At 38.8% G+C, this 27,134-nt stretch overlaps 1 long non-coding RNA gene across 1 annotated transcript; it reads left to right on the top strand.

The window, feature by feature from the left end:
- Positions 1–22,113: 22,113 nt before the first annotated feature.
- On the top strand, positions 22,114–23,161 carry LOC109961411 (uncharacterized). Its single transcript, XR_002275129.1, has 2 exons — positions 22,114–22,467; positions 22,820–23,161. It is a non-coding gene; the product is annotated as an uncharacterized LOC109961411 (long non-coding RNA).
- Positions 23,162–27,134: the final 3,973 nt, after the last annotated feature.

Here is a 27,134-nt window from a genome sequence, read left to right as displayed (position 1 = left end):
AGGCGGCGGCCGCTCTGGCAGCAGCCATGCCAGGGGCTGGAGGGGCCAAATCTGAAGCCAGAGGCAACGGCCCTCTGCCTGGAGGAGGAGGGCTCATGGAGGAGATGAGTGCCCTGTTAGCAAGGAGGTAGCGACACATCATATATTACTCTTCGATTCAGTACGTCTCAAAATAGGCACTTGAGTCATATGAATGAATTTCAGATCTTGTTTCATATACTACAGAAAAGTGAAACTTGACACAGTTGCCATACAGTAGATTTAGCAAACCCCAATGTTGGTCGCAATGGATTTTGTTGTGCCACCTGAAGAATAAGTTCATGTACTCATCACTCTCACTATTCCTCAGTATTATGAGATGATATGTAGTAAAATCGTAATTTAAATGCACTTTGTTGCTGACAGAGAAGTATCACTGTAAGATCTAGAGAAATCTAAGGAATTTAGGTTTTAAAAATGTGGAGTTCAGGAGGAATTGTGTGGTCTGTGCTTTATGATATTAACATTAAACATGATGATATGTTTTTAAAAATAGCAACTGTTTTTCAGAAATAATTCTGGACTCTGTCTTACAGGAGAAGAATTGCAGAGAAGGGCTCATCACCTGAACCTGACCAGAGATCAGTAAGTACCATTAGATCCTTCTTGTCTGCTGTATTCATGGGGTAGGACTGGATAAGTCTGACTTCTTCCTACTCCATTCAAGCATGTACTAGGTATAAGCAAATTGATATTGGATTAGCATTTGTTGGATATGTGTAAAATTATGTGTGTTGATATATCAACTGTCTTTACATGCTTGAAAGAATAAATAAGTAAATAAATAAATAAATTGTGACCCACTTTTTACTGTCCAAATTTATGTGCTATATAGTGCTGTCAGAAAGTCCCACAATGCAATACATGACATTTTAAAGATGTGACATCATGTGTTATCATGTGACAATACACCTGTCAGTGGATAAATAAAATAAATGACCTTTATTTGGCCAAGTATGTTACACACAAGGAATTTGTTTCCGGTACAGAACCGAGGAAGCCACCTGCGGTGCCAACTCACACTGGTGACTCTAACCATCAGGGGCAACTTGGGGGTTCAGTGTCTTGCCCAAGGACACTTTGACATGTGGACTGCAGGCACCGAGATTTGAACCTCCAACCTTCCTGTTGGGAGACGACCGCTCTGCCCACTGAACCCAGTGGTGGTGTTGACCCAGTGTAAGTGTGAATGTCTGAAACCTCAGTGCACACTGTAGGGTAAATCGCTGAGTGCCTATTAGATAGAGAGTAGTAAATCAGCAAATGATGGAGTGATTCTGGAAACAGCATCACTCTTTTACAGAAAACTTTCTGCCACTTTCCCAGACAGAGTAGTGCTCCCCATTGTTATGACCCTGGCTAAGGGGAAGTAACTCAGAGGAGTCAAAACAGGATATTTTGCCAAAGCTAAAGTTTATGACCAATAAAATAAAGAACAAGGCAAACAAGAAAACAAAATTTGGTGGCTGGCAACAATGCTGCTGTGTCTGGCTCGAGAACAAAGGAGAGAGAGTGAGTGGGAAGAGACAATCAAGGTATCAGCAAAACTCCACAAAAATAGCACAACATTATACATAACAACTATACATAACACCATGATAAGTAAACTGCTCCTGGTGTGTATAATTAGTGGAGCATCCCTTTAAGTTTTACATAGACTGTTGATTTTATTTTCTCAAAGCTGTCACAATGCTAATGGAGCAGCTCTCTCTTTGTGTTTTCCCTCTCCGTGTTTATTTCTGTAAGGCCTAATTTATCTTACCATTTTTCTACTAAATCTTTTTGCTGGACCAAGTTAACAAAGTTTGTCATAATCACGCCTCAGGCTACAGGAAAGAGGAAAGGCTTTTTTCCTCTGAAGTTTCCTGCTGCAGTAAGTGATGATATTGTCATTGTAAGCAGTTGTTTTGTTACAACATACGCTTTAAATTATGAATATTTTTTCTCTCCTCCTCTTCTAAATTGGTATTGCTTTTTCACGACATTTTTGAATAATGCATGGATCTGGATTCTGAGGCAAGTGGCAAATAAAAAAGATTCATCAAAATGGCTCATAATTAATGGATGAGCCAAGAAATCAGAAAGTCATCTGTTAGACATTTCATCCAACAGATGAAATGCCGTTGTGGGCGATATTGGAAAAGCAAAGAAAAATATGTTTCTGCTCAGCACCCCCCCACCCCAAATGTTTAAAGTTATTAATGGCACATTACTCAGTGTCTGAATTGTGGCTATTGGGCACACTCTGCAGTTAAAGACATTTGAGTGATATTTTAAAATATTATGTAAATGCTGATTTCTATTCGGAGCTTTTATAAAGATCTGCAGGTTTATCTGCTCATTTACACAGACAGCTTTAAGAAAACTAAAGGTACTGTCTTCCATATTATCAGGGTTTTGTGTAATATTCTTGGCTATATGTAAGGTGTGCACAGTAAACTAGCATGAATCACAGCTAAGTGGAAACTGACATTCATAATAGATCAGTAGCAATGAGTAGGCAGCTGTACCTTTCATGCTCCTGTAAATTCCTCAGGGTATTGTCTTATATCTCAGGTGATTTCTAGCATACCTGCCTCATTAATACACAAACCACAGCTCTGCTGAAGTGAAACATTCAGTATAAATCCTCAAGGAAGGGTCTGGGGAGTTGCTGGCAAAGTGAGTGGCAGGGCTGCTCTCTATTTTCTCAAATCCAAAGTACTGCCATCCTGTTTTGCTCAGGAAGGAATTAATTCACATCTGTCAGAAACATGGCATAATCAAAAGTTAGCAAAGGGCAAACATACATGAAGGGAAAACTAAGGGTTTTTTTTTCTCAAGGGAAAATGGCTTTTAGAAGGAGTTTGAGAACTTCATGAACTTTTTTCCAGTCATCTCTGAGACACTTCTTTCAGTACCGAAAACAAGCTTTCTCATTCTGTAGATAGATTTCTCTAACATGTGCTGGTTGGTTTGAGTGGTCAATAGATCAGCCGAGAAATATCAATTCAAAGCTTGTAAATGTCAGAAGGACCTTGTTATATCCTCTTTTTTGCTGTTGCTGTTTCGTGGGCGTTACTGATGGCGTGAGGAGAGCTAAGTGGCACACTCAGAGAACAAACCCAATCTGCACTCCCCACACAGCTGAACTCTTCTAACCTTTTACAAAACTTTCTAAGTGCAAAAGTTAACATTTCCAAAAGCTTAAGTGAGGTGTCACAAGCATTTAGGGCTTTTCCATACTGTAAACTAAATGCTTTAATAGGCCTGGCAATTAGTGATGTAATGGAAAAATAATCCACCTAAACAGCTATTTTAATCAAAAGAAAAGCTACAGGGACAGCTCAAACAATAGACAGCAAGACAGAGATTCCTCTACACAAATGTCAGTGTGCAGTGGAGCTGTGATGCACTATACAGCAGTGAACCAGTGTTGTCAGCACCACGGACAGCGTTCTCGCCCACAGCCACTGGGAAACGTCCTAGAGAAGAGTTGAAGGATTACCCAAATGATCTGCTTTGCACCAGGTACAGCTGTCACAGGTGAGCTACATTATGCTAACAGCTACTGACCTAGCTGTGGGGACTTTCAAGAAGACCAGAAATGCAGCAGAGCCTGCTGGGACTCTGAACACAGAGGATGCTGCTCGCATGTGTGTTTCTAATGTACACTGAGCTGGTGGAAAGGTAGAAATTATTGTTGGCTATTTTTGCAAAGTTTCTCATAAACATTGCATAACTCTTCTCAGATATATGCTATGCCATTTTCCACAGGCATTTTAGTTCTCTTGACTAAAAATATATTCAGTAGGAAAACAATGCTGGTACGTCATGTAAATGAATCATTTATTAACTTGTTGTAAATGTATAGAAATTGAAAATACATGTATTTTTTGAAAGTGGAATGTTTAAGCTCTTGGGAAGATATGTAAATATATGTAAGCTAGGTCAAATAAATAAAACTGATATGAAGTCACTTTCAGTGGAATTTCCATAAGAAATAGAGATGTTGTTTCTGTTTGAGTTGAAAATGACATATTTTGTACTGAAAACTAGACAATCAGACAGATCCCATTATTTATTGGTTATGACATAATGTTATATATGTTTTATTTATGGGCATTTATTATACTGAAAACCATCTTTTGACCGTTAAAGGTCAATGCTAATATTTGTTAAAACTATATAAAAAACAACTATTGCAATGATGTAGATACCTTGTACCTATAGTGAATGATAAGTCAGATTTCTAATTGATGGACTATAATATTTTAAAAATCTGTGTAATGGGCCTGTATTAAAACTCACACTGACCTTCACAGTGTGCTTATTCTCAATATGTTTTCATGTAGAGCACACCTACTTTTGCAATCTATATTTCCACCTACATGCCAGATGCCTTTTAAAGTTATACACATGAGCGTGGTTATACAGTACACAGTCTGGTGCTGGGGACAATTGAGTGTGTGAGTCAGCATGGTAGTTGTATAAGATGCACAGAGAAAATAGTGCTTGTAATACAATTAAAGCCCATTCTTCTACATAGCACAAAAATATGCAAAACCCAAACAGCATGTGTCCAGTTTTACATTCTTCTTTGTTTCTGCTTTTCTTGAAATCAAACATGATTTTTCTGAGAAAATAAATTATATAACTTCATTTTACCAATTGTCGCAATCCAGCTCGAAGGAAGGAGAGAAAGGGAAGGACAACACATGACTTTTAACAGAAGATTTATATTTGTGTATATATGTGTTGAAAGTGAATTGTAATGAATAAAGAAAAACAAAAAACAAGCCTAATTCAAAAGATGGGACATTTAGAGAGAAAGTGAGCCACAATGATAAGAGAGGAGGAGCAGCCAGAGAATAAAATCAGGTCATTTATAACTGAGGCTTGACACATGGATGACATTGTTACAGGCTGGATCACAGCCAGTGAATATTTTTGAGATGTTTAGTGATAGAAATCAGGAAACGTATGCTCACAGTAGATGCAAGCTAAGTCATTTTTATGGCCATAATCTCTCCCACATCAATTTCATTAAACCTGTGTTGAGGGTGAGACTTTTATCGACCCCTCTGAAATATTGACTTATCTGCTATCTGCAGACCTGTGGGATGAAGGTGTCATGGACAAAAGGAAGTATTTATCTCAGCTCCACCACCACCTGCATCTAAACACCATGTCTGATGACACTTGGCAGGTTTCCTTTCTCTGATGACTCTGTGGTATGTGTTTGTGTATGTGAATGCCATGTGCTCTCATGCAAATAGGAAACTTTACAGTAGATTTTCACAACGATGTGATGGCCATTTGAACTCTCCAACTATAAGCTTGTAGATGTGTGAATCGTTCACATGTGTACATCTTCATCTGTGTGTATCAGAGATTTAAAAAAGACCTGAAGTGAACAGGAGAAAAGCCCATTGAGGAATAAATACATATTTAATGATAACCAAATACCTCGTCCCACATGACACAGGCTAGTAGATTTAAATGCAATGCTGAAGAGGAATTCAAGGAGGCAATCCACTCCGAAACACCTATAGGGACTGTGAGAATCTTGGATGTTAAAGTAAAATTTAAATCATCATAGTAGCAGAATTAGTTGCCAGGTTAATCTCTTTTACATTCACCACATCAGCTGAGACAATATCTACATTCACCCTCATGCAGTCGGGGAAATTGGAACGAAAATTACAGTTCCAATATTAGCTCAAATAACTGCTTTTTTCTATGCACCAAAACTTAATGTTGTAAAACTGTGGTGCTTCAGTTGTTAGCATTTCTCCTTCCCAGGAATCCCTGTGCTTATCTGGCATTAGCTGTTGTCACACATCATCTTGTTTATTCATGGAACATTTACAGTACAACCCACATGGTGCAAAGTAAAATTGCAAATCCCCTAAAACATACAAGTGGCACTGTGTCAGAAACTGTGTGGCAAAAGCCTTGAAATTCAATCTGTTCCAGCTGCGACTTGAGGAACATTGGAAACCACAAGATGAACTGTCATCACACTGACACAGGGGATACACTCTGTGCACATATGCATATATTTGAGTGTGTGTACACTATACTACTGCATGCCTCTGTGACTTTGTGTCCACTTGCCTGTCTGCCAATGAGCAGGAGAAAATGAAGAAGAAAATTAAGCTGTAAAAAATAAATTGTCATGAGTAGCACCACCTGCCTCTTAAAGGCAGAGAAAGATCAATAATTCATGAAGTAGAACAGCTCATGGCAGGTTACAAACCTATGTGTCTGGTTATATGGCTGTAAACCCTGCTTCTGAGTCGTCCCCCAGCACTGAGATCTGACAAAAAAGATTCTTTAACTATAGATAATCTGTGCAGAGTGTTTCCTGTATGATAGCTTTAATCACAGTTTATGTAATGGATGCTGTTACTCCCACATGTTGGTGCTACATAGCATGATGGATGGGTGCTGGGTTTGCATTGAAAGTTTGCCTGAAAACAGTCAGGTATTAACATTACTGTAGGTATTTTACAATGCACTATATGGGAAATTAGCAGCAGAAATACAGTTCAGCCTGATTGAGTTAACTAACTGCTTAATCTCATTTTCTCAATATATTATACACATTCACATGACAAAGTGTCTTTGGGCAAGATACTGAACCCCAAGTTGCTCCCAATGGCCAGAGCAGTGCCTTGCAGGGAGAGTGCCACTGTCAGTGTGTGTGAGTTGGCGCTGCAGATGGCTGCCTCGGTTCTGTGTGTAAAACTTACTGGGCCTATAAAAGTGACTAAGATTATTATCATTATTAATTAAACTGTACATTTTTTTAAACACAACTCTATCTGTATGCTTGGCTGCCTCACAGTTTGTTTATTGGGTGTGTTATGAAGACCATGACCATCTGCTACATCTTAAAGCAATATAGATTGAAGTTTTGGGAAGTGTGCTAATTTACTTTTTCTTGTCAAGACAAGGATGATGCAGCTTTTATATTGTGAGTTGAATATAAAACTAGAGCCAGCAGCTAGTCAGCTTAGTTTAGCATAAAGACTGCAAAAAGGCAGAAACAGCTGGCCCCGCTCTGTCAAGTTTGTCAACTAACATCCAATACTGTACCTCCCTTTTTTAAAATTCATACAAAAAGCAACTTGTGAAAATAAGAGGTTGTGATTTTATGAGGTGTTGTGTGCCACATTCTTTCTCAGCTAGCTAAGTCCCACCTGTTCTCACTGTTTATGACAAGCTAATTTCATGTTCATGTCCTATTAGAATGGCATTTATTACCAGTTTCTGGTTTCCTTACCAACTTATCTCAAAGTTCCAATTAATTCACTTGGTGCTAAAAATTACAGAAGTCCATTGTTAAAGGTAATTAAACACTGAAATGTCGCTACTATATCTAGTGCTGTACTGAGCAAGCATGGTAACCTTCACATGCCCAACAGTGCAGTAAGACAGTGTGACTTAATGATATTACACTTTGTTTATCCTCCTGTACTGTAGCTATTAACAGTGGAGGTTTTGTTTGGTTGATTTTTGTGTGTGTGTGTGTGTGTGTGTGTCTGTGTGTGTGTGCGTGTGTGTGTTTGTTTTTTTGGCAAAATAATATTAGGTAGCATGACATTCTTTAAAGAAATGTAGCTAATGTTTGTCTTTCTATTTTGTTTATTGATGAAGACAGCTGGAATCTCCAGTAACGAATGAGAAGCAGCAGCACAGGAAGGCTGACACCTGACATCTTGTGTTCTCCTATGATGTGAATGTTCCAACTGGTACATATGGAAGTCTTTCTCATTATTATCTTCCCTGCCTCATGATGTGAATGCAGCATAGGCCATCCATCTCCTGGCTGTAGGAGGCAGTTAGCTTAGTATGTTATGAAGACTGGGAGCAGGGGGAAGTCATCTAGCTGTTTTTTTGTGTTTGCTCCTGTGTTACAGTGGTACTACTCATTGTAAAGAAGGTGAATATGCATAATTTTTAATGTTATACTATTACTTCAAATAAATACTCAAAAATATTTAGAGGTCTGATCTGTCAGTGAAGAGGTGAGACACTGTACTCCATGTCAATGTGCTGATGATGAGAAGAATCTGGGTTTGTAGAAAGCCTTTAAAAGTTTTCACATCACTGGATATTGTGAATCGTGTACTGATTTGTTTCCATATTGCATACTGTTTTTGTGTCTAAAGCCTCTATACTCCCACAGCCAATTAGGCACAGTGCTTCAGCTTCTTACATCAAAATCATTCAGATGTATGTATGTGCACCAAGATGTGAAGCAGTATTCATGCATTCTCACTTGACCATTGAACTGACTATTAAAAACACCATAATCTAATAATCTGCTTATTTAATGGCCCACTGTCATGAAGCAGGACTAGCAAGAGTCTAAAAAGAAACCTACTTGGATTTCTAATGTATTTTATAAACTTACTACAAGGTAAAGGTCTTAATGGGAGTAAATATTTAGACCCAACCTGAAACAGCCCATGAAAAATGGACCCGAACTCGTTGTGCAACAAACAGGAGCAATGGAAAAGCATAACAATGTAATATAATATAATATAATATAAACACAAAATTGAATTTCTAGCTCCTGCAACAATAAAACATGCTGTAACTTGCTAGGCAATAAAAATGCAGTGTTTTTACCAGTTTTATGAAAAGCTACTATATAAATGGATAACTTATAAACAGAATTTCTCTTAAGAATGGTCTCTTTTGACTTGCTTGACACATTTCTTCTTATAAAAGTTGCCATTGTTGTTTGAGTTGAGGTCTTTTTCTTGCACAACCTGACATGCTTCTGGAGATGCAAACTCCCTGTTTCAAACCTTAAAAACTGCCACATGATATGGACTTAAATGCGTCAACTTTTTTTGTCATCTTTGTTGACAATCTAAACAAAACTTGACCAAACAGCTAATGTACCAGTTGGTTTAACCTATTTGTACTCACTGTCTTTTAATTTGTTTTCACTTTGCAAAGCACTCCTCCATCCTCTCTTTCCTGTTGCCTCATTTCTCCCGTGGTGACTGTGATGCACCACTTCATCAGTTGGATATTAACATATCCACTCAGGTCTTCAATATAATGACACACAAACCTGAAATCCGAGACAGTGAAATGTGACCTGACCTGGCCCGACCAGAATGAACAAAGTTTAGACTTGACCCAAATTCGGGTCTCCAGTCCTCAGACCCTAGTGGACTCATGAAGACCTTTACTACAAGGATTTGTCTTGGCCAAGGGGCAGAGCTTCTCTCCAAAATATTTGTCCCTGAAAAAAAGGTGTCTTGTTATAAACCCAGCAGCTCCACTGCTCCAGGGCTCCCTGAACCTCTTTCTTTCTTTCACTCTCTCTTTTAGGAAACATCAAATTTTGCATGTTAAAATAAATATGACAAATGCACCTAAATATTTATTTCGCTTTATAAAGTGATGGTGTATTATAGATAACTTGTCCTTGTTCTCAAGTTGCTGTCACTGAAGAGTTTTACCTTTCAATACAGCAGCAACAGAGAGCAGCAGAGATGACATATTTTAAGTTCAACAAAGGAAGCTAAGCATCAGTTCTACAGTAAACAGGAGTGTGCTGAGTAAAGATAATCAACAGACAAGATAAATATTTAAACTGTCTTCCTTCTTTCCTTATATATTTATTTTTATCTATGGCTTTCAGTCTATTTGATGAATCACAGTTGAACTGCAGTTTCTGAAGAGTTTTTCAATGTAGGTTTGTCAAACATTTACAGTATTTTTTCTGTGGTTTTTCCTATTTTTGTGTGTTAGTAGAATACTTTCAAAAAGGAGAGCTATTTATTATATTTTGAAAGCAGGTACTGTAGGTCTCGTAACACAAATGATTATGTCTGTCTGGGTAATTTGGATGTTTTGTGCATCAACTGAGATAAACAAGAAATGTCTGTTTAAGGATGAGCAACAGTATAAGCAGGAGCTGTGTTGAGCCTTTTTTGTGCAAAAATGCTACTCATGAAATCAATAATTTCATCGATTACTTACTTTTGTGCACACAAAAACTCACAGATCCTCACACACACCCAGATGTGCAAGCAGTGCGCCAGCCCTCTGAAGTGGAGATGATGTGTGAATCTGGGGCATGCAATGATTGATGTGCAGTGCTGATGGGCATTGGCACTGTCACTCTGCCAAACCCAGGAGGCTCATCTGAGGAGAGGGGCTACAGCTGGCCTGGATGAAATTTGCTATCAAGAACGACAGCAACTTGGCATCAGTGGGACTGGGAACACGTGGACTATCCAGGGACACTTTGAGGACGCTGATGCTGCTGTTGTCTTCTACTCTGTGAAAATGACACCAACACTACTGTCTGAGTGTCTCAAGTATAACATCTGTTAAATAAGATGCTTTTCAAATATTACAAAGGATTGTTAAAGAGTATAGGAGCAATTTACACCAAGTTTAGCCACCCTAACAATGAACTAAGACATCCAAACCAGAGATCAGGTCTGAATCAAATGGCAAGCAAATATTGTGTGGTTATTGCATGGAGGTATATAGATTCAAACATAATCTCCATGGTACATTTTCAGACTGATCTGAGCCAATCTGACGCTGATATTGACTCAACATTCAAGAACATCTCATGTGGGGTGTGGGGATCACAGAGTTATGCAAAGAAAGGAGCAATGCCACCGAGAGATGAGTTCACAGTGAGGTGAATCTGGCTGCTTGTGTCAGTGTTTTGCTGGATTTTAGGCATGAGACTGTGAGACAATATGAATGAATTAGCGCTCAGCAGTATTTTATTCCTTCTTCACTTTATCATGGCTACTCATTTAGTGTTATTCTTTATCTTAAAAAAACACATGGTGGATAAAGAACACTGCTTTCTTCGGTGTAGTCAGCTTACATCACAGCTCAGGCACTTCTACCCACCCAGTGTGATCAGTACAGGTGAAACTGACACTAATTAGTGCTGCCTCATGTCACTGTAAACAGGAAAGCAAGCAAACAGCCCAGCACTTTACTGCAAACAGGGCCTAAATAAGGGGCTGCACTCATACTAGACAGCTTTCAAGTCTGAAGCTAAGAATGTGCTGGAGAAACTGACATTGGTACAGTCGAGCTCATGGAAACTAACTCTTATCATCTAGTGGCCTGACTTGACCCTTTTTATGTCTCTTGGGGAATTAAACATATTGCTGGTGATTTACAAACTTGGAGCATTTCAGCTGCTACAATCAAATGGAAGGTCAAATAAGAAAATCTTAACAAGACATGCCTCCTACGCTGGAAGATCAATTGGCAGGAAATCTGATCTTCATGAATAGCAATGTTTGCTCACAATATCTGATGATGATGTTTATACAATTCTAATGACAGTATTTTTCCAACTTTTTGAACCATAGTTTATACAACTACGGTACAGTACTCATACACACAATATGCGAGAAAAATTGTTATTGTTACTGATTAATTGTGCTTTAATTGTTGGGAACAGCCTGTCTACTTGTTGCCTTGGTTACTACTATATCAGTGGTAATGAGATGCAGTTCCACACATCAGATTCCCTGTTGTTGCTCTGCTGTAATGATATTCCTTACAATAGTGTTTGGAGGAAAGACCATTTCCACTGTGCTTAACCTTTAAGAAGGTTACTGCAGAGTAATAGGCTATGAGACATCTAACATGTACTGAATAAATTGCTCTTAATTTGCTTGCCTCGGTCCATCTGCTAATGGAGAGGGCTTTGTTATCTGTAGCAGACCATTTGTTTAGCAAAAGGAAGGATGCTAATAGATAAACATGGGTTTATTTATTTAGTCATTTCCATTTAGGCCTGTATATTTCTCATCAATCTGGGGGGCTTTGTAAAGAATGGGTGAAAGATGATGCCTTCTGGCTGGTCAGTAGGGTGTTCACTGCTGAGAGCACCCATGTTCATTATTGTATACTATGAAGCAGAAGACACATTGGCTCTAACACTCCAGCCTACGGTTTTTACTTCCTCTGAGGCTTCATCAAGTATGCATGAATCATAACAGTGATTTACAGATGATTTCCTGTCTATGAATTTTTAATGCTCCTTACTATGTTTTTTTGAAAAGTAACTCCTCCTCTACTAATCAGTATGAAAAACATGTTACTTCTCTCTGCACCCTGTGGCCTCACAGTCTTCAACTTTTACAGCTCACATACAATTCTGTGCCCTCAGAGGCGCCTGTTTAAGAATGTACAAGATGTTTGCATGCTCATATGTCAAATTGAGCTTTCCTTTGTCTCTCATTTAACATTCCCCTGCTTCCACTCTTCCATCCTGCAGTATTCAGTCCCTGATCTAGATGCCAGGACAGAACCTGTCCAGGTTCTCAGCTGAACTCAGCACAGAGTCCTCAGCAATAGTTCTTATGAGTTCAAACTCAACAGGGTGTATCGCTAATCTTCTTATTCCACTGCCAGTTGGATTACCTGAATGCTGATATGTTGAATAAACCTCCATGTGTTTTCCTTCTCATTCTTCCCTTGAGCTTTCTCATCTTATGAAGGTCTCCGGGCAGAAGAAGTGATCAGTAATCATTTAGTTGCAGCTGGTGGCACAGCAAAATTGCATCATATCTTGGAACTCCATCTTATAGCCACCATGAACACTATCTGGAGACATTTACCAACATGTCTGCTGGAGAAACTTTGTTTGCTTCATTACTGAGCAAAACATTCCTGCAAAAACTGATAAAGTACTGTACTATATAACAATTACACACACTGAACAGGGTTGGATAATGTCCTACATCCTACAGTGCTGTGCTTATTTGTTCTTTAAATTAAACAAGCATGTATAATTTGGAATAGAATGTTTCTGGTGACAATAACCTTGTACTATTCATTAGCCGAAAGCCTTCTGGTGTTCTATAAATGGCCTGTCACAGCTGCTCAGAATCCCCTTTGCTTGGTGAGCAACAGTTGCCAATGGGAGACTGGATGACACTGGTGTCACAGTGGTATATTGACATCCAGGCAAGGACACATTTAGCCCTTCATTATTAGCCTCGGTCTGTTGTTTGTTTGTTTTTTTTTGTGTTTTTTTTTTTGGTATCTTTCTTACAACCACATATGCAAAAATGACCATGCATCTCCTTACACACATGCACAAAAACATGCTGCTCTTACTATTTCAACTCCTTCAGCATCTACTATCAGCCCTGAAATACAAAAATTTGGCATTCAACCCAAAAAGTGCAAAATGATCTTTTGTTTTGTTTTGTTTTTTAAATTGACTCTGTTCTGCTCTAGTTGACGCAATGGCTAAATAGTTTCTCATTAGAAGAAATGCAGCCACATAAGGTACCAGGTCTATCCTGTTTCCCTATGTGTGGAAAACAATTCCACTAGTAAGAGGAAAAGCATTAAGAGCGGCCATTAGTGACCGTACAGTGGAGAAACATAACAAGCAAAATAGGATCACACATTCTGGCAGAGAGAAGCAGATAGTTTCAGTATTACATTATTCTCAGATTAATGGGAACTAACATTTGTTTTCCACTGATGGATGGCAGCTGTATCACATACACAAAGTTATGGCACTGGCATTCTTATTCAAAAATAAGAGCTTCACTATATCTATAAGTGATGACAGAAAAATAAAAATTTTAGCACAAAATGTCAATATTTTTTGTGCTTTTCCTATTGTTGTTTGAGTTGGCATTGTTTTATTGTATCCAGAGACACTGACATATAGTATTGGACTGCTGTTGTGTTGTGTTTATTTTTACACTGGCTAATAAACCAGTCTAAGCTGTGCTGTGAGGCTGTGCTTTGAATTAAATGCTAATGTCTGCATACTAACCTGCTCACAGTGACACTGCTAAAATGCTGTTGTAAGCAGATATAATGTTTATACCATCTTAGTTTAACAGTTAATTATCAATAAATACCAAATACAGTTGAGGCATTATTTTTCCAGTGAGTGGACAATTTGCCTGATGGAGACACTATAAAAGTCAGCTAAGCAATTATAACACTTTTATGGTGGTGCTAGAAACAAAAAACAAACAAACAAACAAACAAGAAGGGGAGTTCACCTAAGCACCTTCCATTACATGTAGAGATGTTTATAGGACATGTAATAATAATCTACATAATAATAATGATCAAATTTGAGCTGCTGGTTGCACTAGTGGAAAGTCAATAGATAACCAAAGTCGTGAGGATTCATCCTTTGTGCACCAAAAATGTCTGTAAACAGTGGTAATTCGCGTCTGGTCTGAACAACTCCCCTCCCAGCCAGTGACCAGCTAAAAGGCCAGTGCTGCTTCTCCCATCGACTCCAGTGAAATGTCCTGCTTGGTCATGGTCACTGGGGAACCATGCTGCTGCAAAATGTTTTCTTGCTGCAATCTGGTTCTTAATAAGTTCTCAGGTTCACTTTAATAAGCAGTCTGCTGAGATGAAAGACCAGCATGCATTTGCTGATGCATACAGTACTGGTACTAGCAGCATAGGGAAAATGTTTCCTTCAGCTTAAAAAGTCCTGAAGACCATGAACATTTAAGCAGCACTGCTTCATGTTTATCTATCTAAAATACTCATTTTACCATGGCAGCAATTTAAAACTGCAAACTATTTTTGAATGGCATCAGTTGTATGATAAATTATTCACATTAAAATGCTGTTTTGCCATGGGTACTAACAGCAACACAGAATTCAGAAGAAAAATAACACTTGCTTGTACTGTATACATTTCTACTGACAGTTTCAGCCCACCTCCTGTCTCAATGTGTTTTCATACAATCACCATCTTTTGGAATGTTACGTGAATGCACACTTCATTTTTAAAACACCACTTATACAAACAAGCCAAATTCAGGAACAAACAGTTTGCCCAAATTTGCTACTGTATTAATTGTGGTCCTTATATGCTTTGGTTTATTGGAAATCTACATAGTTTCTCTTTGAAGCACTCATTATTTATTTTTTTTCCATAAGCAAGTTCTTCAGATGGTGGTAACCTACTGAGCTGCACAAGGCCAAATCTGAATGTGCTTCAGCACCAGTATACTGTACAGCAAAATGTATCAGTGGGAACACAGCTGATGTGAGTGTCATGTTTTATTCAACAGTCACCTGAAAAGAAAAGACCTTGGAATAAAAACAGTTTGGTTGAGTGAGAGACAGGGAAACAGGCAGAAGCAGGAGGAGTTAGGAAAAATCTTACCTCTTTTTGACAGCTGAGAGTTCAAGTGAAAAGACACAAACTGTACTCCTTTGTCATCTAATATTCTTCTTTAGGGCAGGCAAATGTGGGATAAACTGATAATCGCTTTTCTACGGAACTGTTACTCTTGGCCACCAGATGCCCTCTTTCACATCAGTTTCTGCTCTGATATTTTGGACATTTTCAGGTTTTATTATATAATTAATTCAAGACTAGGGAGCTGCCTTGAGACAAATATATGTAAAACTGTATGTAGGACCTTTTGAACTTGGGCACCTTTCACACAAGAACCTCATCAATTTTACATTTCAAGGTTGCTACCTCATATTTATTGCATATGTCACTCTAATTCCTACCTGAGTGCAAAGTCACCAGTCTCTCTGAAGTAATTAATAGCTGCAGGGTACACATTGCTTCCTGAATGTCTATAACTGATATAAGCTATAATCAAACTGTTCAGCAAGCAAAACAAATCCATCACCTGTTCACAGAATAACACACACCCACTTCATATCTGATAAAAGCACAGCTTTATTAAGTGGTTTGCTCCTGTGATACTGTTCGGTTGCCTGCAATTCATTTGGGGACTCATGCAATGCTCAAACTTTGCACAAGTAAGAAGATCTATTTTATTTTATATCGTGTCTGAGACAGTGTTGAGCTTTGAAGTTTGACATTTAAATTAAGATCTTCTGCGCTACTAACTCCTTACCCCTCAATGTTCCCTGTCTGTGGTCTTGCTCCTGTGCCTGTGGTAGGGATCTGCTACCCTGGTGTTTTCCCTCCTCCTTCCTTCCTGTCACTGCCTCATGATTACTGCAGTGGAACCTGCTCCCATCTCAGACATGTGCATGACTGATTATCCATCAGCACCAAAATTCATCTACTCTTGCCATCACTGCTGCACTATCGCTGCTTATTTTTGAGGGCCAGCAATGGTCAAAGCAAGCTGCCAAAGTCAAAAACAAGAGGGTGACAGACTTTGATTTCCCTGCAATGTTATGAATATCCCTTAATCTTGGTTATTACTCTAATCAGTTTCAACTCATGGCTCCTTAAGGGTTGAATGACCTTCCCTCTCCAGTTAGAGAGATCACTTCTCAAGTCACTTCTCATCTTCCATAATAGGCAGTTAAGTCATTTTTTGGTCACAACTACATCTTATGCCACTCTACTGGTTCTCATTGCTGTCTTTAAAAACACTCCCCAGTGAATCAAGTTTTCTTTTTTTTTTTTTTACTTAACTCCACCATGATAGCCTTCATGGATTTCAGACATGGTGCTAACACAATAAACACATTTTATAGCTTTTCTTATTCTGTATATCAAGACAAAACAGCAAAGAAGGTGTCCAGTGACAACGCAGCATCAGAAACAGATCACTGTGTGAGACAGTCAGTGATTTATGTTCTTGAAGCTTGAAAGGTTTATTAGCAATATTGGCGTGTGAAAAAGAGAAACTGGCCAGGACATGACACGGATCTTATTGAAAATGTTTGTGTGTACATGAGAGATGGGTCCTTTGTGTTGTGTGAATAGAGAGAGAGATAACGTTTGCCATTAACCTTGGAAGCCCTGTTGTAAAGCTTTACCACAAGTTCAGTGATTTACAGTAGTGGTAACACCTGAACTGGGACAGGGGAAAGGAGAATGTAGAGACTGTGACTGACAGTTTTGTAAAACACTAAATTACATCTAGTGCCAAAGGTTTTTTTTTCAAGTCAAGTGTCAATTTTTAAAAACATCTTTCTTTTTCTTTTTGGTAGTTGAGGTAAGAATTCAAAAAAGGTTATGGCCGGTGCTAACAAACTATATTAAATGTAAGATTAGAGTTAGGCAAATAAAATACCTGAATAAGATAAAAAAAACTCAGTGGTTAATTAAAAGGTGCATGTTAAAAACATGTCTGTGATGGGAGGCCAACATTAGCAGTAACCAATGTGTTCTAGTGGCAAATTTGCATGTTTTTCAGCTAAAGCTAGCTTCAGACTGGAGGCTGAATTTTATACAGTTTGTCACAACCGGGCATCCGTAGTTTATGTAGTAGCAAGGAAAGTGGGTGGGATGGGAGGGGCAAAGACCTGTTAGGAGCAGCTGTGTCAGTTAGGTTTGAATTTCACTAGACCCTCTAGTGTCCAAAAAGAAACTTTAACATGTGTGGCCACTGTTCTTTCTTATTACCTATCACTGATGACAAAGATCTCCAAACCTTAACTTCTTTAAGCAGGTCTACTTATTTTAACCAAAATCCCAATGCTTTCCTAAGCCTAACCAAGTTATTTTATGCTTTAGCTTCAAAAATTGCGTTGTCACATAACAAAATATATATTTTACCAAAGCATTTTGTAACTGTTTAGAAAGGAACAGATAAATTAATGTTGAACATCCAATTTGCTCTTATGAATTGTTCTAAAATGGAGTGATGGAGGCAATGTATTTCACCATAAACACCAATATAAAAACTGCTGGACTGTTGGAGTATTACGCATTCATCTGTTCAGATTTCAAATGTACAATAATCCAGAAAAGGTCAAAACATCCTCAAATTCATTCAGTTAGCCCTGCAGCTCTTCTTGTTTGGCTCTGACCTGGCAAGGACAAGATTTCTGCTCTGACAGGGGTGAGCACAAGGCCGAGAAGTTAGATAAACAGCCTGAAGTGAAGAGTTACTTTTACTTGATGAACTGAAAACAGCTTAACTTCCTTTTTTTCCTGTTTATTTCTTGTAGCCTTTATCCATCTTTGCCTCACATATTGTACTTTTTATATAATTACTCCCTCAGTCACCCAGTCACCCACTCTCTCACTGGCATACAGTGTAACACACTTGTAACAAGGAAGTGGTCAATTAATATTGAGCTGTCATGCATCCTTGCATTTTGAAAACAATCTGTTTTCATATAAACTGGGGTAATTGGCTTACAACACATCTATAGTCCAAGATGAAGTGCCTCTAATTCAAGCCCATAATGCACCAGTGACCATGCAAGTGCACATAATTTATATGAGTGTGCATGGACACAGATATACACACAATTAAGTGCACAGGTGAATACAGCTGCAATGCTTTATGGTTTATAAACTGAGTAAATTTACACTGGAATACGAAGAGTGTGGAGTGTAGAGAGTGCAGCAGTGTCTTTCTGCAACAATGTGATGGCAAGTATGTGAGCTAACTGTGGATTTCTGGCATTATTTTCTCTCTTTGCAGGTTTCAATTTCTTCCATTCTCTGTCCTCTTCATATTAACAATCTCCCTTCTGTCTCAGTATCACTCCCTCTATTATATTTAGTCTCAATTTAATTTTGCATCAAACTGATATTCTTTCTTGTTGTAAAGCATATATTATGAGATGAAATTGTCAGAGATTAAAAAAGAAATGTTATTACTCTCTCACTTTCTTTCTGTGTCACTCCTTGTCTTTGTTCTCTTTGTCTTTCTATGCCACCATATCTGACCATGATTTAAGTGTGCATCCATGGAAACAGGGCCTTTATTGTTGCCATTACCAATAACTGTATGGTTGCCAGGGATGAGCTTATTTACTTTCTCATAGGTGGATTAGAGGAATTAACTCCATAAAATTTCATTTTATAATGACTTAATTTGGGTGGCATGGTGGTGCAGTGATTAGCGCTGTTGCCTCAGCAAGAAGGTTCAGCCCAAAAACATGCTGCTTGGACTGACTGGTGACCCTAAATTGCCCACAGGAGTAAGTGTGGGTGTGTGTGATTGTCTGTCTCTAAGTGTCAGCCCTGTGATAGACTGGCGACCTGTACAGTGTCAGCTGGGATTGGGTCCAGCACCCCCCCCTGCAACCCTTGTTAGGATAAATGGTATAGATAATAGATGGAGGGATGGATAACTTCAGGCTACAGAGCCCAAAAACATTAAGAGGTCAGGTAAACTCATCTTAATGTATATGTGTGAATGTGTAAATGAATGCGTTATATTTGCACTCTCTGCCTAAAATCCCATTATGCAAAATACAGATCACAGAAAAAATATTCTAGTGATTAAAAAGAATGATTTGCATGACTGTGACACATCTAAAGATGATCATGTTGCTGAAGATTTATAGGCTTCATTGTCACAATAAGAGCTGCTCTACAAGGCCTTGATATCATCCCCATGCTACTTTTCCTCGCTAACTGGCTGTGAAGCCTTGTCTGCACCACATATTAAATATAGTCTTACTGTTTCTCACTGACACATCTCACACCCAAGGTTTATTTAATTTTGTTTAAATGCCTCTTGGGAGAAACTTGTTTTTTTAACATGATTTCATGTCTGACTGTCTGTCTACTTGTCATTTATTAGTTGATAAAATATCAAGAGGGAACCCACAGCAAGAATAATGAGATGTTATGCTGCCAGCCACAATGTGGTTTGTGTTGTTGAAGCATTAAGTGTGTCCAGGAGACTGAAAGCATCACTTACGCTTCTCTCAGGGTCTAGTTTATGTGACACTGTGTTACCCCTGTATAGAATATTTTTTCCAGAATCCCTGGAAAATGAAGCTGACAACTACTGGCTTAAAGTAAATATAAGAGGAAAAGTGATTACTTGTCTGTCTTTCTTGGCACCTTAGTCAATTTATGTGTTTGTTTTCATCATTCAGTTTCTCTTTGCTGTCTTTACTGAGGGCTTGGTGGTTTATTGACTTATTCCCTCTAATGCTTAAATGGTTTGAGTGTGTAGATAATGATTCAGAAAGGGCTTAATGAACAATATTATGCATAGTTTAACTAAGCTCCATCCCACTCATATCTCCACTATTGGGAAAGAGAACATCATTGTATATAAAGGAGCTTGAAGGCTTCTCACATGGCTATTACTGATAATCTTTATTTACCACAAAGCTCATTCACAAACACAGAAAAGGACGAATGGAAGATTTTTAGGGAAAAAAAACTATATACTGTAATAAGATGTTGGGCTAATACAAATAAGAACAGCTTTGTAGAATTGCCCCCCTCATCCAAGTTGTGAGTAGAATGGGGATTACAAGAGCTGCTTATAAACTGCTGAATTTTGGAAGAACATACTTTGCAACTTAACAGTCACACCTGTTTCTTCTAGTGTTAATCCGCTGACACTATCCTTCTAAACCAAGTTCATTTTCACCTCCTAATTTGTACAGATGTAGCTCAGACACCTTTATTTAGGAGTGTGCAGTGCAGGGGCAGCATCCTTTCTTTTGGCTTTCATGAAATGATGAAGCTCATTATACATGTTTATTGTTGTTGTATAAAGTTCTGCCTTGTGTTCCTAGGATGAAACAGATGTTGGATATTTATTCATTCATATGGAAATTCCTTGAGGTTATCAGTCCCCTCCACTTCTATGCTCAAGGTCAGAGTATCATTTATAACCATTACATTATAAAAAAATTTTTATGCCTTCCCTGTCATTTTTTTAATTCTACTGTATCATTTTCCCAGTGTTAAGACATTATGCAGCCTGAGTATAAAATGATGACTTATTTTGTTCTTATAAGCCAGCAATTTAGAGTCAATTTCATACCCCCCAGAAGTAATAGAAACAGTGCTGTGAATTACACAGGTGACAGTGCTTTTACTATACAACTCATTTGGGCTTTCATTAATATTCATATGGCAGATGTTCAATTGCCTGATAAAAGAAAATCAGGCATATGTACTTGGGTGATCTCAAAGTGTGACATCTTCACTCATTTTGACATCCAGTGCTGTAACCATCAAGCGATACTCTTCGAAATATGGAGGAGAGCAGTTTCCTCGTTCTGGAAGCACGATTCAAAGTGCTTGCCCATTCATGTGTATCTGACATGTCTCATGAGCAACAGAAGGTCGAATCTGGTCATGATTACATTGAAAAAAAAAACATTTGGGCTTTTTTTTTTTTACAGCCGCTTCAGAAATTTCAGGTAAAATAAGATGTGACATACTAAAACATTAATATCAAACTCCCATATGGACTGCCTTGGTTTTAGAAAAATCAATGAGAATTTAATGGGCCTGCTGCTTCTATTGCAATTTTCTCCTTCTCTATATTGTGCTATGAGAGGGAATTCGGTTGATGTGAGGTTCATGAGGAGTGCTGGCAAAATGGTAAAAATGATAGCATACAGGCTGGAGGGGAAGTCTCAGCTTGTCATTAAAGGCTCTAACATAAAAACTCACATGATGACAGTGGATTTTGCTGTATTAAAAGTTTGGAGGACACATGATTATGATCAGGGCAGCTCCATGATATGCCTCTTGGCTATTTTGGCTCTGAGAGCACATCTGTTGTACTGTAACTGTGTGATTATTTCTTTTGTTGTTACTAAATATAATTTTGCTGTAACTTTTGTGTCTCATTTTTCCTTTTGATGTAGTACAAAATACATTATATTATGCATTGTATTATCCAAACTCACAACTCACAGGATTTTTGTTGCAAAATTGAATACTACCTTGTAGTCACTGAGCAAGAAATGTGTTGCCATTCCATGAAAGAGAATGTATCTCCAAAATATGAATTCTGCATCTTAAAAAAATCTACATTTTTTCAACAACAGCCATGTATGAGTTTATTCATTGGATCAGATAGATTTTGAATTGGTCGCACACAAACCAAGTGTAGCTCTGAGCTTTTTTGCTTGACAAATGAGAATGATGGATAGATGTTAAGTGCTAAAACTGTATGGCACTGCATTACATCCTAAAACATCTTGACTCACCAGGGACCTATGCACAGATCATGTTTGTTAAGTGCTAAAACTGTAACAGCAGCACAACTGCCTAACATACACTACTGATTTGGTGTGTGTTTGTGATGTACTGCTGTTTAATTTTAGATTATGGTCCCTGTCTTGTTTGTGCAGTTTGCTTAAATAGATTATGGTCCCTGTCTTGTTTGTGCAATAAACTTAAATAACCATGTTGCTAAAACACACAAACTAGCAAAACCCAGTTTAACATTTGTTATTATTTAAATTATCATTCCAAAGGTTCCATCATCATGCTGACCTCTGCTCTGGGGTCACTAACTGACAGATAAAGGGCCAACTGTTGGTTTACCAACTGTTGGCTTACCTGAGCCAACAGTTTATGGAACAGGGTTTACAGTATCATTTACTTAACTTCTGCTCGTGAGTACAGACCTGAAACAAGTTTACTTGTGAAAGACCAAATTCTACGGTATCGGTCAGTCGATTTTTGCTACTGAGTGAAAACCCAAGAACTAAGTTCTATTTGTTGTTCTGAAAAGGACTGGAAAACTTCGCTGACTTTCAGTAAGTAACCATTGAACTGTTATCCCATGTAACTTACTGTTATCTTCTTATTCTGCACTATTTCATCTCATTTCATTTCATCCCATTGTACTAGTGTTCTATATGCTTAGTGTACCTTATCCATTACTTGTAATCTGAATCCATAGTCTGTTGTATACTGTACTTTACCCAATATATCTTACTGTAAATATCAATTATACATATGTATTGGTAAATTATTTTCTGACTGTACTACTGTGCACTCTGCACTGCTGTTATTGCACTTCTGGTTAGATGCTAAACTGTATTTTCTTGCCTTGTACTTGTACATGTGTAATGACAATAAAGTTGAATCTAATCTAATCTAATCTAGCCTAACCAAGTTTCCACCAACAAACTGGACAAGGTCATGGCAGAAAGTCTGCTCTCCTCCATGGTAGTTGTGAAGACAACACAAAAAGCCAACTTCTGGCCTCGGGAGAACAGGAAGAGGGCTTACGCTGAAATCTTTCGACCACACAGCAAAGGTCTGGGATGTGCCTCCCCAGAAAGAAAGAGGAGGAGGATCAGTAGCAGAAGACCTCAGCTGAAAAGGCCTTATAGTGAAGTGGCAAGGGACAACGAGGGACTTCCAGAGTTTTCCTCCCCTGAAAGGAAAAGGATGAGGATGGACACAAAAGCAGAGGAGAAAGATAAAGTGCTAATATGCACTTTTCGCAGAGTGACACCACACCCTCAGACGGCATGTTCAGAAAGAAGATGAGGGAGGTGGACACGATGGCGGCAGCCAAAAAGATATGGGTCATTGGTTCCAGTTATATTCGTCGGGGGGAGAAAGCTGCACATGAGCTGTATGGACAAAACTTTGGACTGAATGCCACAGTTCAGTGCTTTGGCAAAGGGGGCATGCGTTGGAGCGGGGTTCTTCCCCGTTTCTTTGAAGAGCTTGCCAAACAGAGTCCCCCTGATATTTTGGTCATCCATGCCGGTGGCAATGATCTGGGCCTGACTCCCCCCAGAAAACTTGCATCTCAGATGCAGAAAGAATTAATGCAGCTTCACAGGGAATTTCCGGCAATGACAGTTTTGTTTTCCTCCATTAATGAGAGGCAAAAGTGGAGATATGGGCTTCCACAGAAGATCAACAACGACAGGAAGCTGGTCAACGCACTGATGAGAAGGGCTGTTGGCTGTTTTGGCGGTGAAGTGATCGAACATCCCCTCCTGAGGTTTTTCAAAAGGGAACTATTCCTCCCGGATGGAGTGCACTTCACTGACCAAGGAAACAGTATCTTTCTGACCAGCATCCGTCGTGCCCTGAACAAGCTCCTTCAAACATCTTGCCCAAGAAGCACATTCAGAGTGACAGTCAGACAGTAACTGGTCACTCTAAGACTGTCTTTAATGATGTAACTCAAATAAAAATGATAATTGTAAGTGATTGTGTACAGTTGTGCAATGTCTTTAGAGATAAACAGAGTAAGAAAATGTTGATAAGTATTAAATGTATAACTAGCAGCATAACATTTTAATGCTGTTCTGTCACTGTGTGTACACTGCGACCTGCTAACAGAGCACAGATAAAAGTTAACTTACTGCTAACTCTGTAGAATACAGTAAATTGTATGCTTATCACTGTACACAATACCTTACAAATGAAAAAGGCAAAAGCCATGTTGTCCGTAAACTAACTCAGCTGTGAGCACAATATCCATCTAAAGTTGGCTACTGTTAGCCAAATTAAGCTAGTGGTCAAGTAAAACCCCTGAGTGCACAATTTTTTACTTATGAATTACTTAAACATTACTTACAGCAAGACTCGTTCAAAGGGATATGTATTTCTTTACCTGAAATTAAAACATACAAATAATAATGCACCAATACTGGCAACAAACTTTAAATAATCTTCTAGAGCAAAAGTATATTTTTTCCTGTAATGCATATCATAAAGCCAAATGGTAGGAGTCAGAGCTTACATGCATACATACATCAGTAACACATTTTAGCATGCTCAGAATCACATCTAAAAGGAGAGTGAATTTTGAGGCTAGATATACAGATGGGACACAAAAAATAATGAGGGTACTTCACTCTGCTGATGGCCAGCAGTCAAGCACACTGAGAGCACTCAGGCTCTAATTTGGTCTTTATGTGACCCAAAGTGTGATTATCCCAGCTCTCCATTTTCATTATAGAAATTTCATTACACGTCACCACCCAGGTTCCTGAGCCAACACAGCCACAGAAACTTTATGGCTGAAACAAGAAAAACAGAAGAGAGAAAGACTGATTTGTTACTTTTCACTCTGTCAAATACTGTTTGTCCTTTGAGGGTAGCCTAACTAAATGTTACCTTTCCAGCATAAAATAGGAGGGAGCTGAATTAAAAGCGTGACAGAGAAAGTTATGCATCTAACAAGCTCAAGACCCAGATATGTTTTTTCAGGAGTTGATAGAGACCAACCAAACTATAGATAAAAACAAAAAGTCATGTGAATGTTGAGATTTTGTGTGGCCAGAAGAGAAAACCACAGCTTCTGTCATTTAAGCAAATGCCCACATATGACTTGTCATTTTTACATGTTTTGTTCAAATTAAATTAATTAAAAGGTTTTAATTATTGAGGTTTAGATTTGGTGGTAGGTGTTTTTTTTTAACACAGAGCCAGGCGAGCAGTTTACCTCAGCAATTAATTTCATGCTGTGATGCACTGCACATGAGATCAGAATAATGACTTCCAGTAAATTATTATAACCAAGAGGAAATCAGACTAAAAGTCTGAATGAGCTATTATTAAAAACACACCTGTAGACCTGTATCTCAGTTAACAACAGGCTGCACTGATGACAGCAGATGGATGCTCCTCAAGAAATGTCCTGATAAGACAGCTGTCACGTCTATGATGCTCTATAAGAGAAGCACATTAAGAGGTAGGTTGGCAGTAAATAGTAGGTAAAAAGTGACATAAAATATGGGATGACATCTGTTCCTGGACAAAATTCAACCTATAATGTCATGGTATGTATGTTTTCAGACCATTAGCTGACCAGGATAACCCAGACCCTTAAAGAGACAATATGTTTTGTAGTAGTCTCATGTATTCAGATGAGAAAATCAATATGAAATTTCATTTCTGTGAATCCACTTGATTCATTTAATGAAAGAAAGGTCTCATGCTCATCAAACAAACACTGATAAGTCTTATCCTCAGACTGCTAAATATATCAAATATTGGGCTACTCCAAAAGGCTGAAAAATCAGTGTCTGGCCAATGATCCATCATCAGTGTGGAGGAGTCTATGGAGCATCATTGGGTACAGGAGACCCTCCTGCTGTGAAGAGCTATCAATTGGCTGATGAGCTGAATGTGTTTTACTGTAGGTTTGAGAGGCAGAACTCTACCCCCCTATCTCACCTCACCTTGGACCCACAACCTGTAGCTGCTTCCCCCAGGACCACCTCTCCCCCCTTAGCCCACCATCTCTGAGGGTCTGTGAAAGAGATGTGTGTTGCCTTTTAAAATCTGTGAAAGAGATGTGTGTTGCCTTTTTTTTTAAAAACAAGAGATCAATAAGGCACCAAGCCCAGACAACGTGACCCCCTCCTGTCTGAAAGTCTGTGCTGACCAGTTGGCTCCCATTTTCATGCAGATCTCCAATAGATCACTGGAGCTATGTATAGTTCCCTCCTGTTTTAAATGTTCCACCATCATTCCAGTTCCCAAGAAACCCTCCATCAGGGAAATGAATGACTACAGACCTGTTGCCCTGACATCTGTCTCTCATGAAGTGTTTTGAGAGACCAGTGTTGGCCCACCTGAAGGCCATCACAGACCTCCAGCTGGATCCCCTGCAGGATGCCTACTGAGCAAATAGGTCAGTGGATGATGCAGTCAATATGGCACTGCATTACATCCTGCAACATCTGGAGGAAAACCACATCCAACTATCTGCACAGGTGCCCTTCAGGGATGTGTGCTCTCCCTGCTGTTGTTCTCCCTCTATACCAATGACTGCATCTCAGAAAACACCTCTGTAAAAATCCTGAAGTTTGCAGACGACACAACAGTCATCGGCCTCATCCAAGATGGTGACGAGTCGGCCTAAAAACGAACAGCTGGCCCTGTGGTGTGGTCGTAACAAGCTGGAGCTGAACACGTTGAAAACAGTGGAAATGATAGTGGATTTTAGGAGGAGCTCCCCCACCCAATATCTGCTCATTGTACTCAGCAGCACTATTTCAGTCATGGAGTCCTAGAAGTTCCTGGGCTCCACAATTTCTCGAGACTTGAAGTTGACAACCAACATCAGTACCATCATCAAAAAGGCACAGCATAGGATCTTCTTCCTGCGTCAACTCAGGAAGTTCAACCTGCCTCAGGAGCTGCTGATTCAGTTCTATAGGGTAATCATTGAGTCTGTTCTCTGGTCATCCATCACAGTTCAGACTTCTGAGCTCCCCCCTCTAGACAGCACTGTATGCAAAAACATCTAGGCACAGAAACAGTTTCTTCCCCAGGGCATCACACTTATGAACAGTTAGTCTATGTTTTGCTCTTTTAACTTAACGTGTAAAGTATTGTGGCTACTTTTCAGGCTCTAAACAGTGAAATTGCATGTCTTCAGATTTACTAAGAAGTAGTGATGGGGTTTCACAGCAGAAAAATGGAAGAAATGGCACAGCAGGAA

This window comes from Monopterus albus, unplaced genomic scaffold (genome assembly GCF_001952655.1).
Source record: "Monopterus albus unplaced genomic scaffold, M_albus_1.0 scaffold3.1, whole genome shotgun sequence".
NCBI lineage: Eukaryota > Metazoa > Chordata > Actinopteri > Synbranchiformes > Synbranchidae > Monopterus > Monopterus albus.
This window is presented reverse-complemented; position numbering and strand designations above follow the sequence as displayed.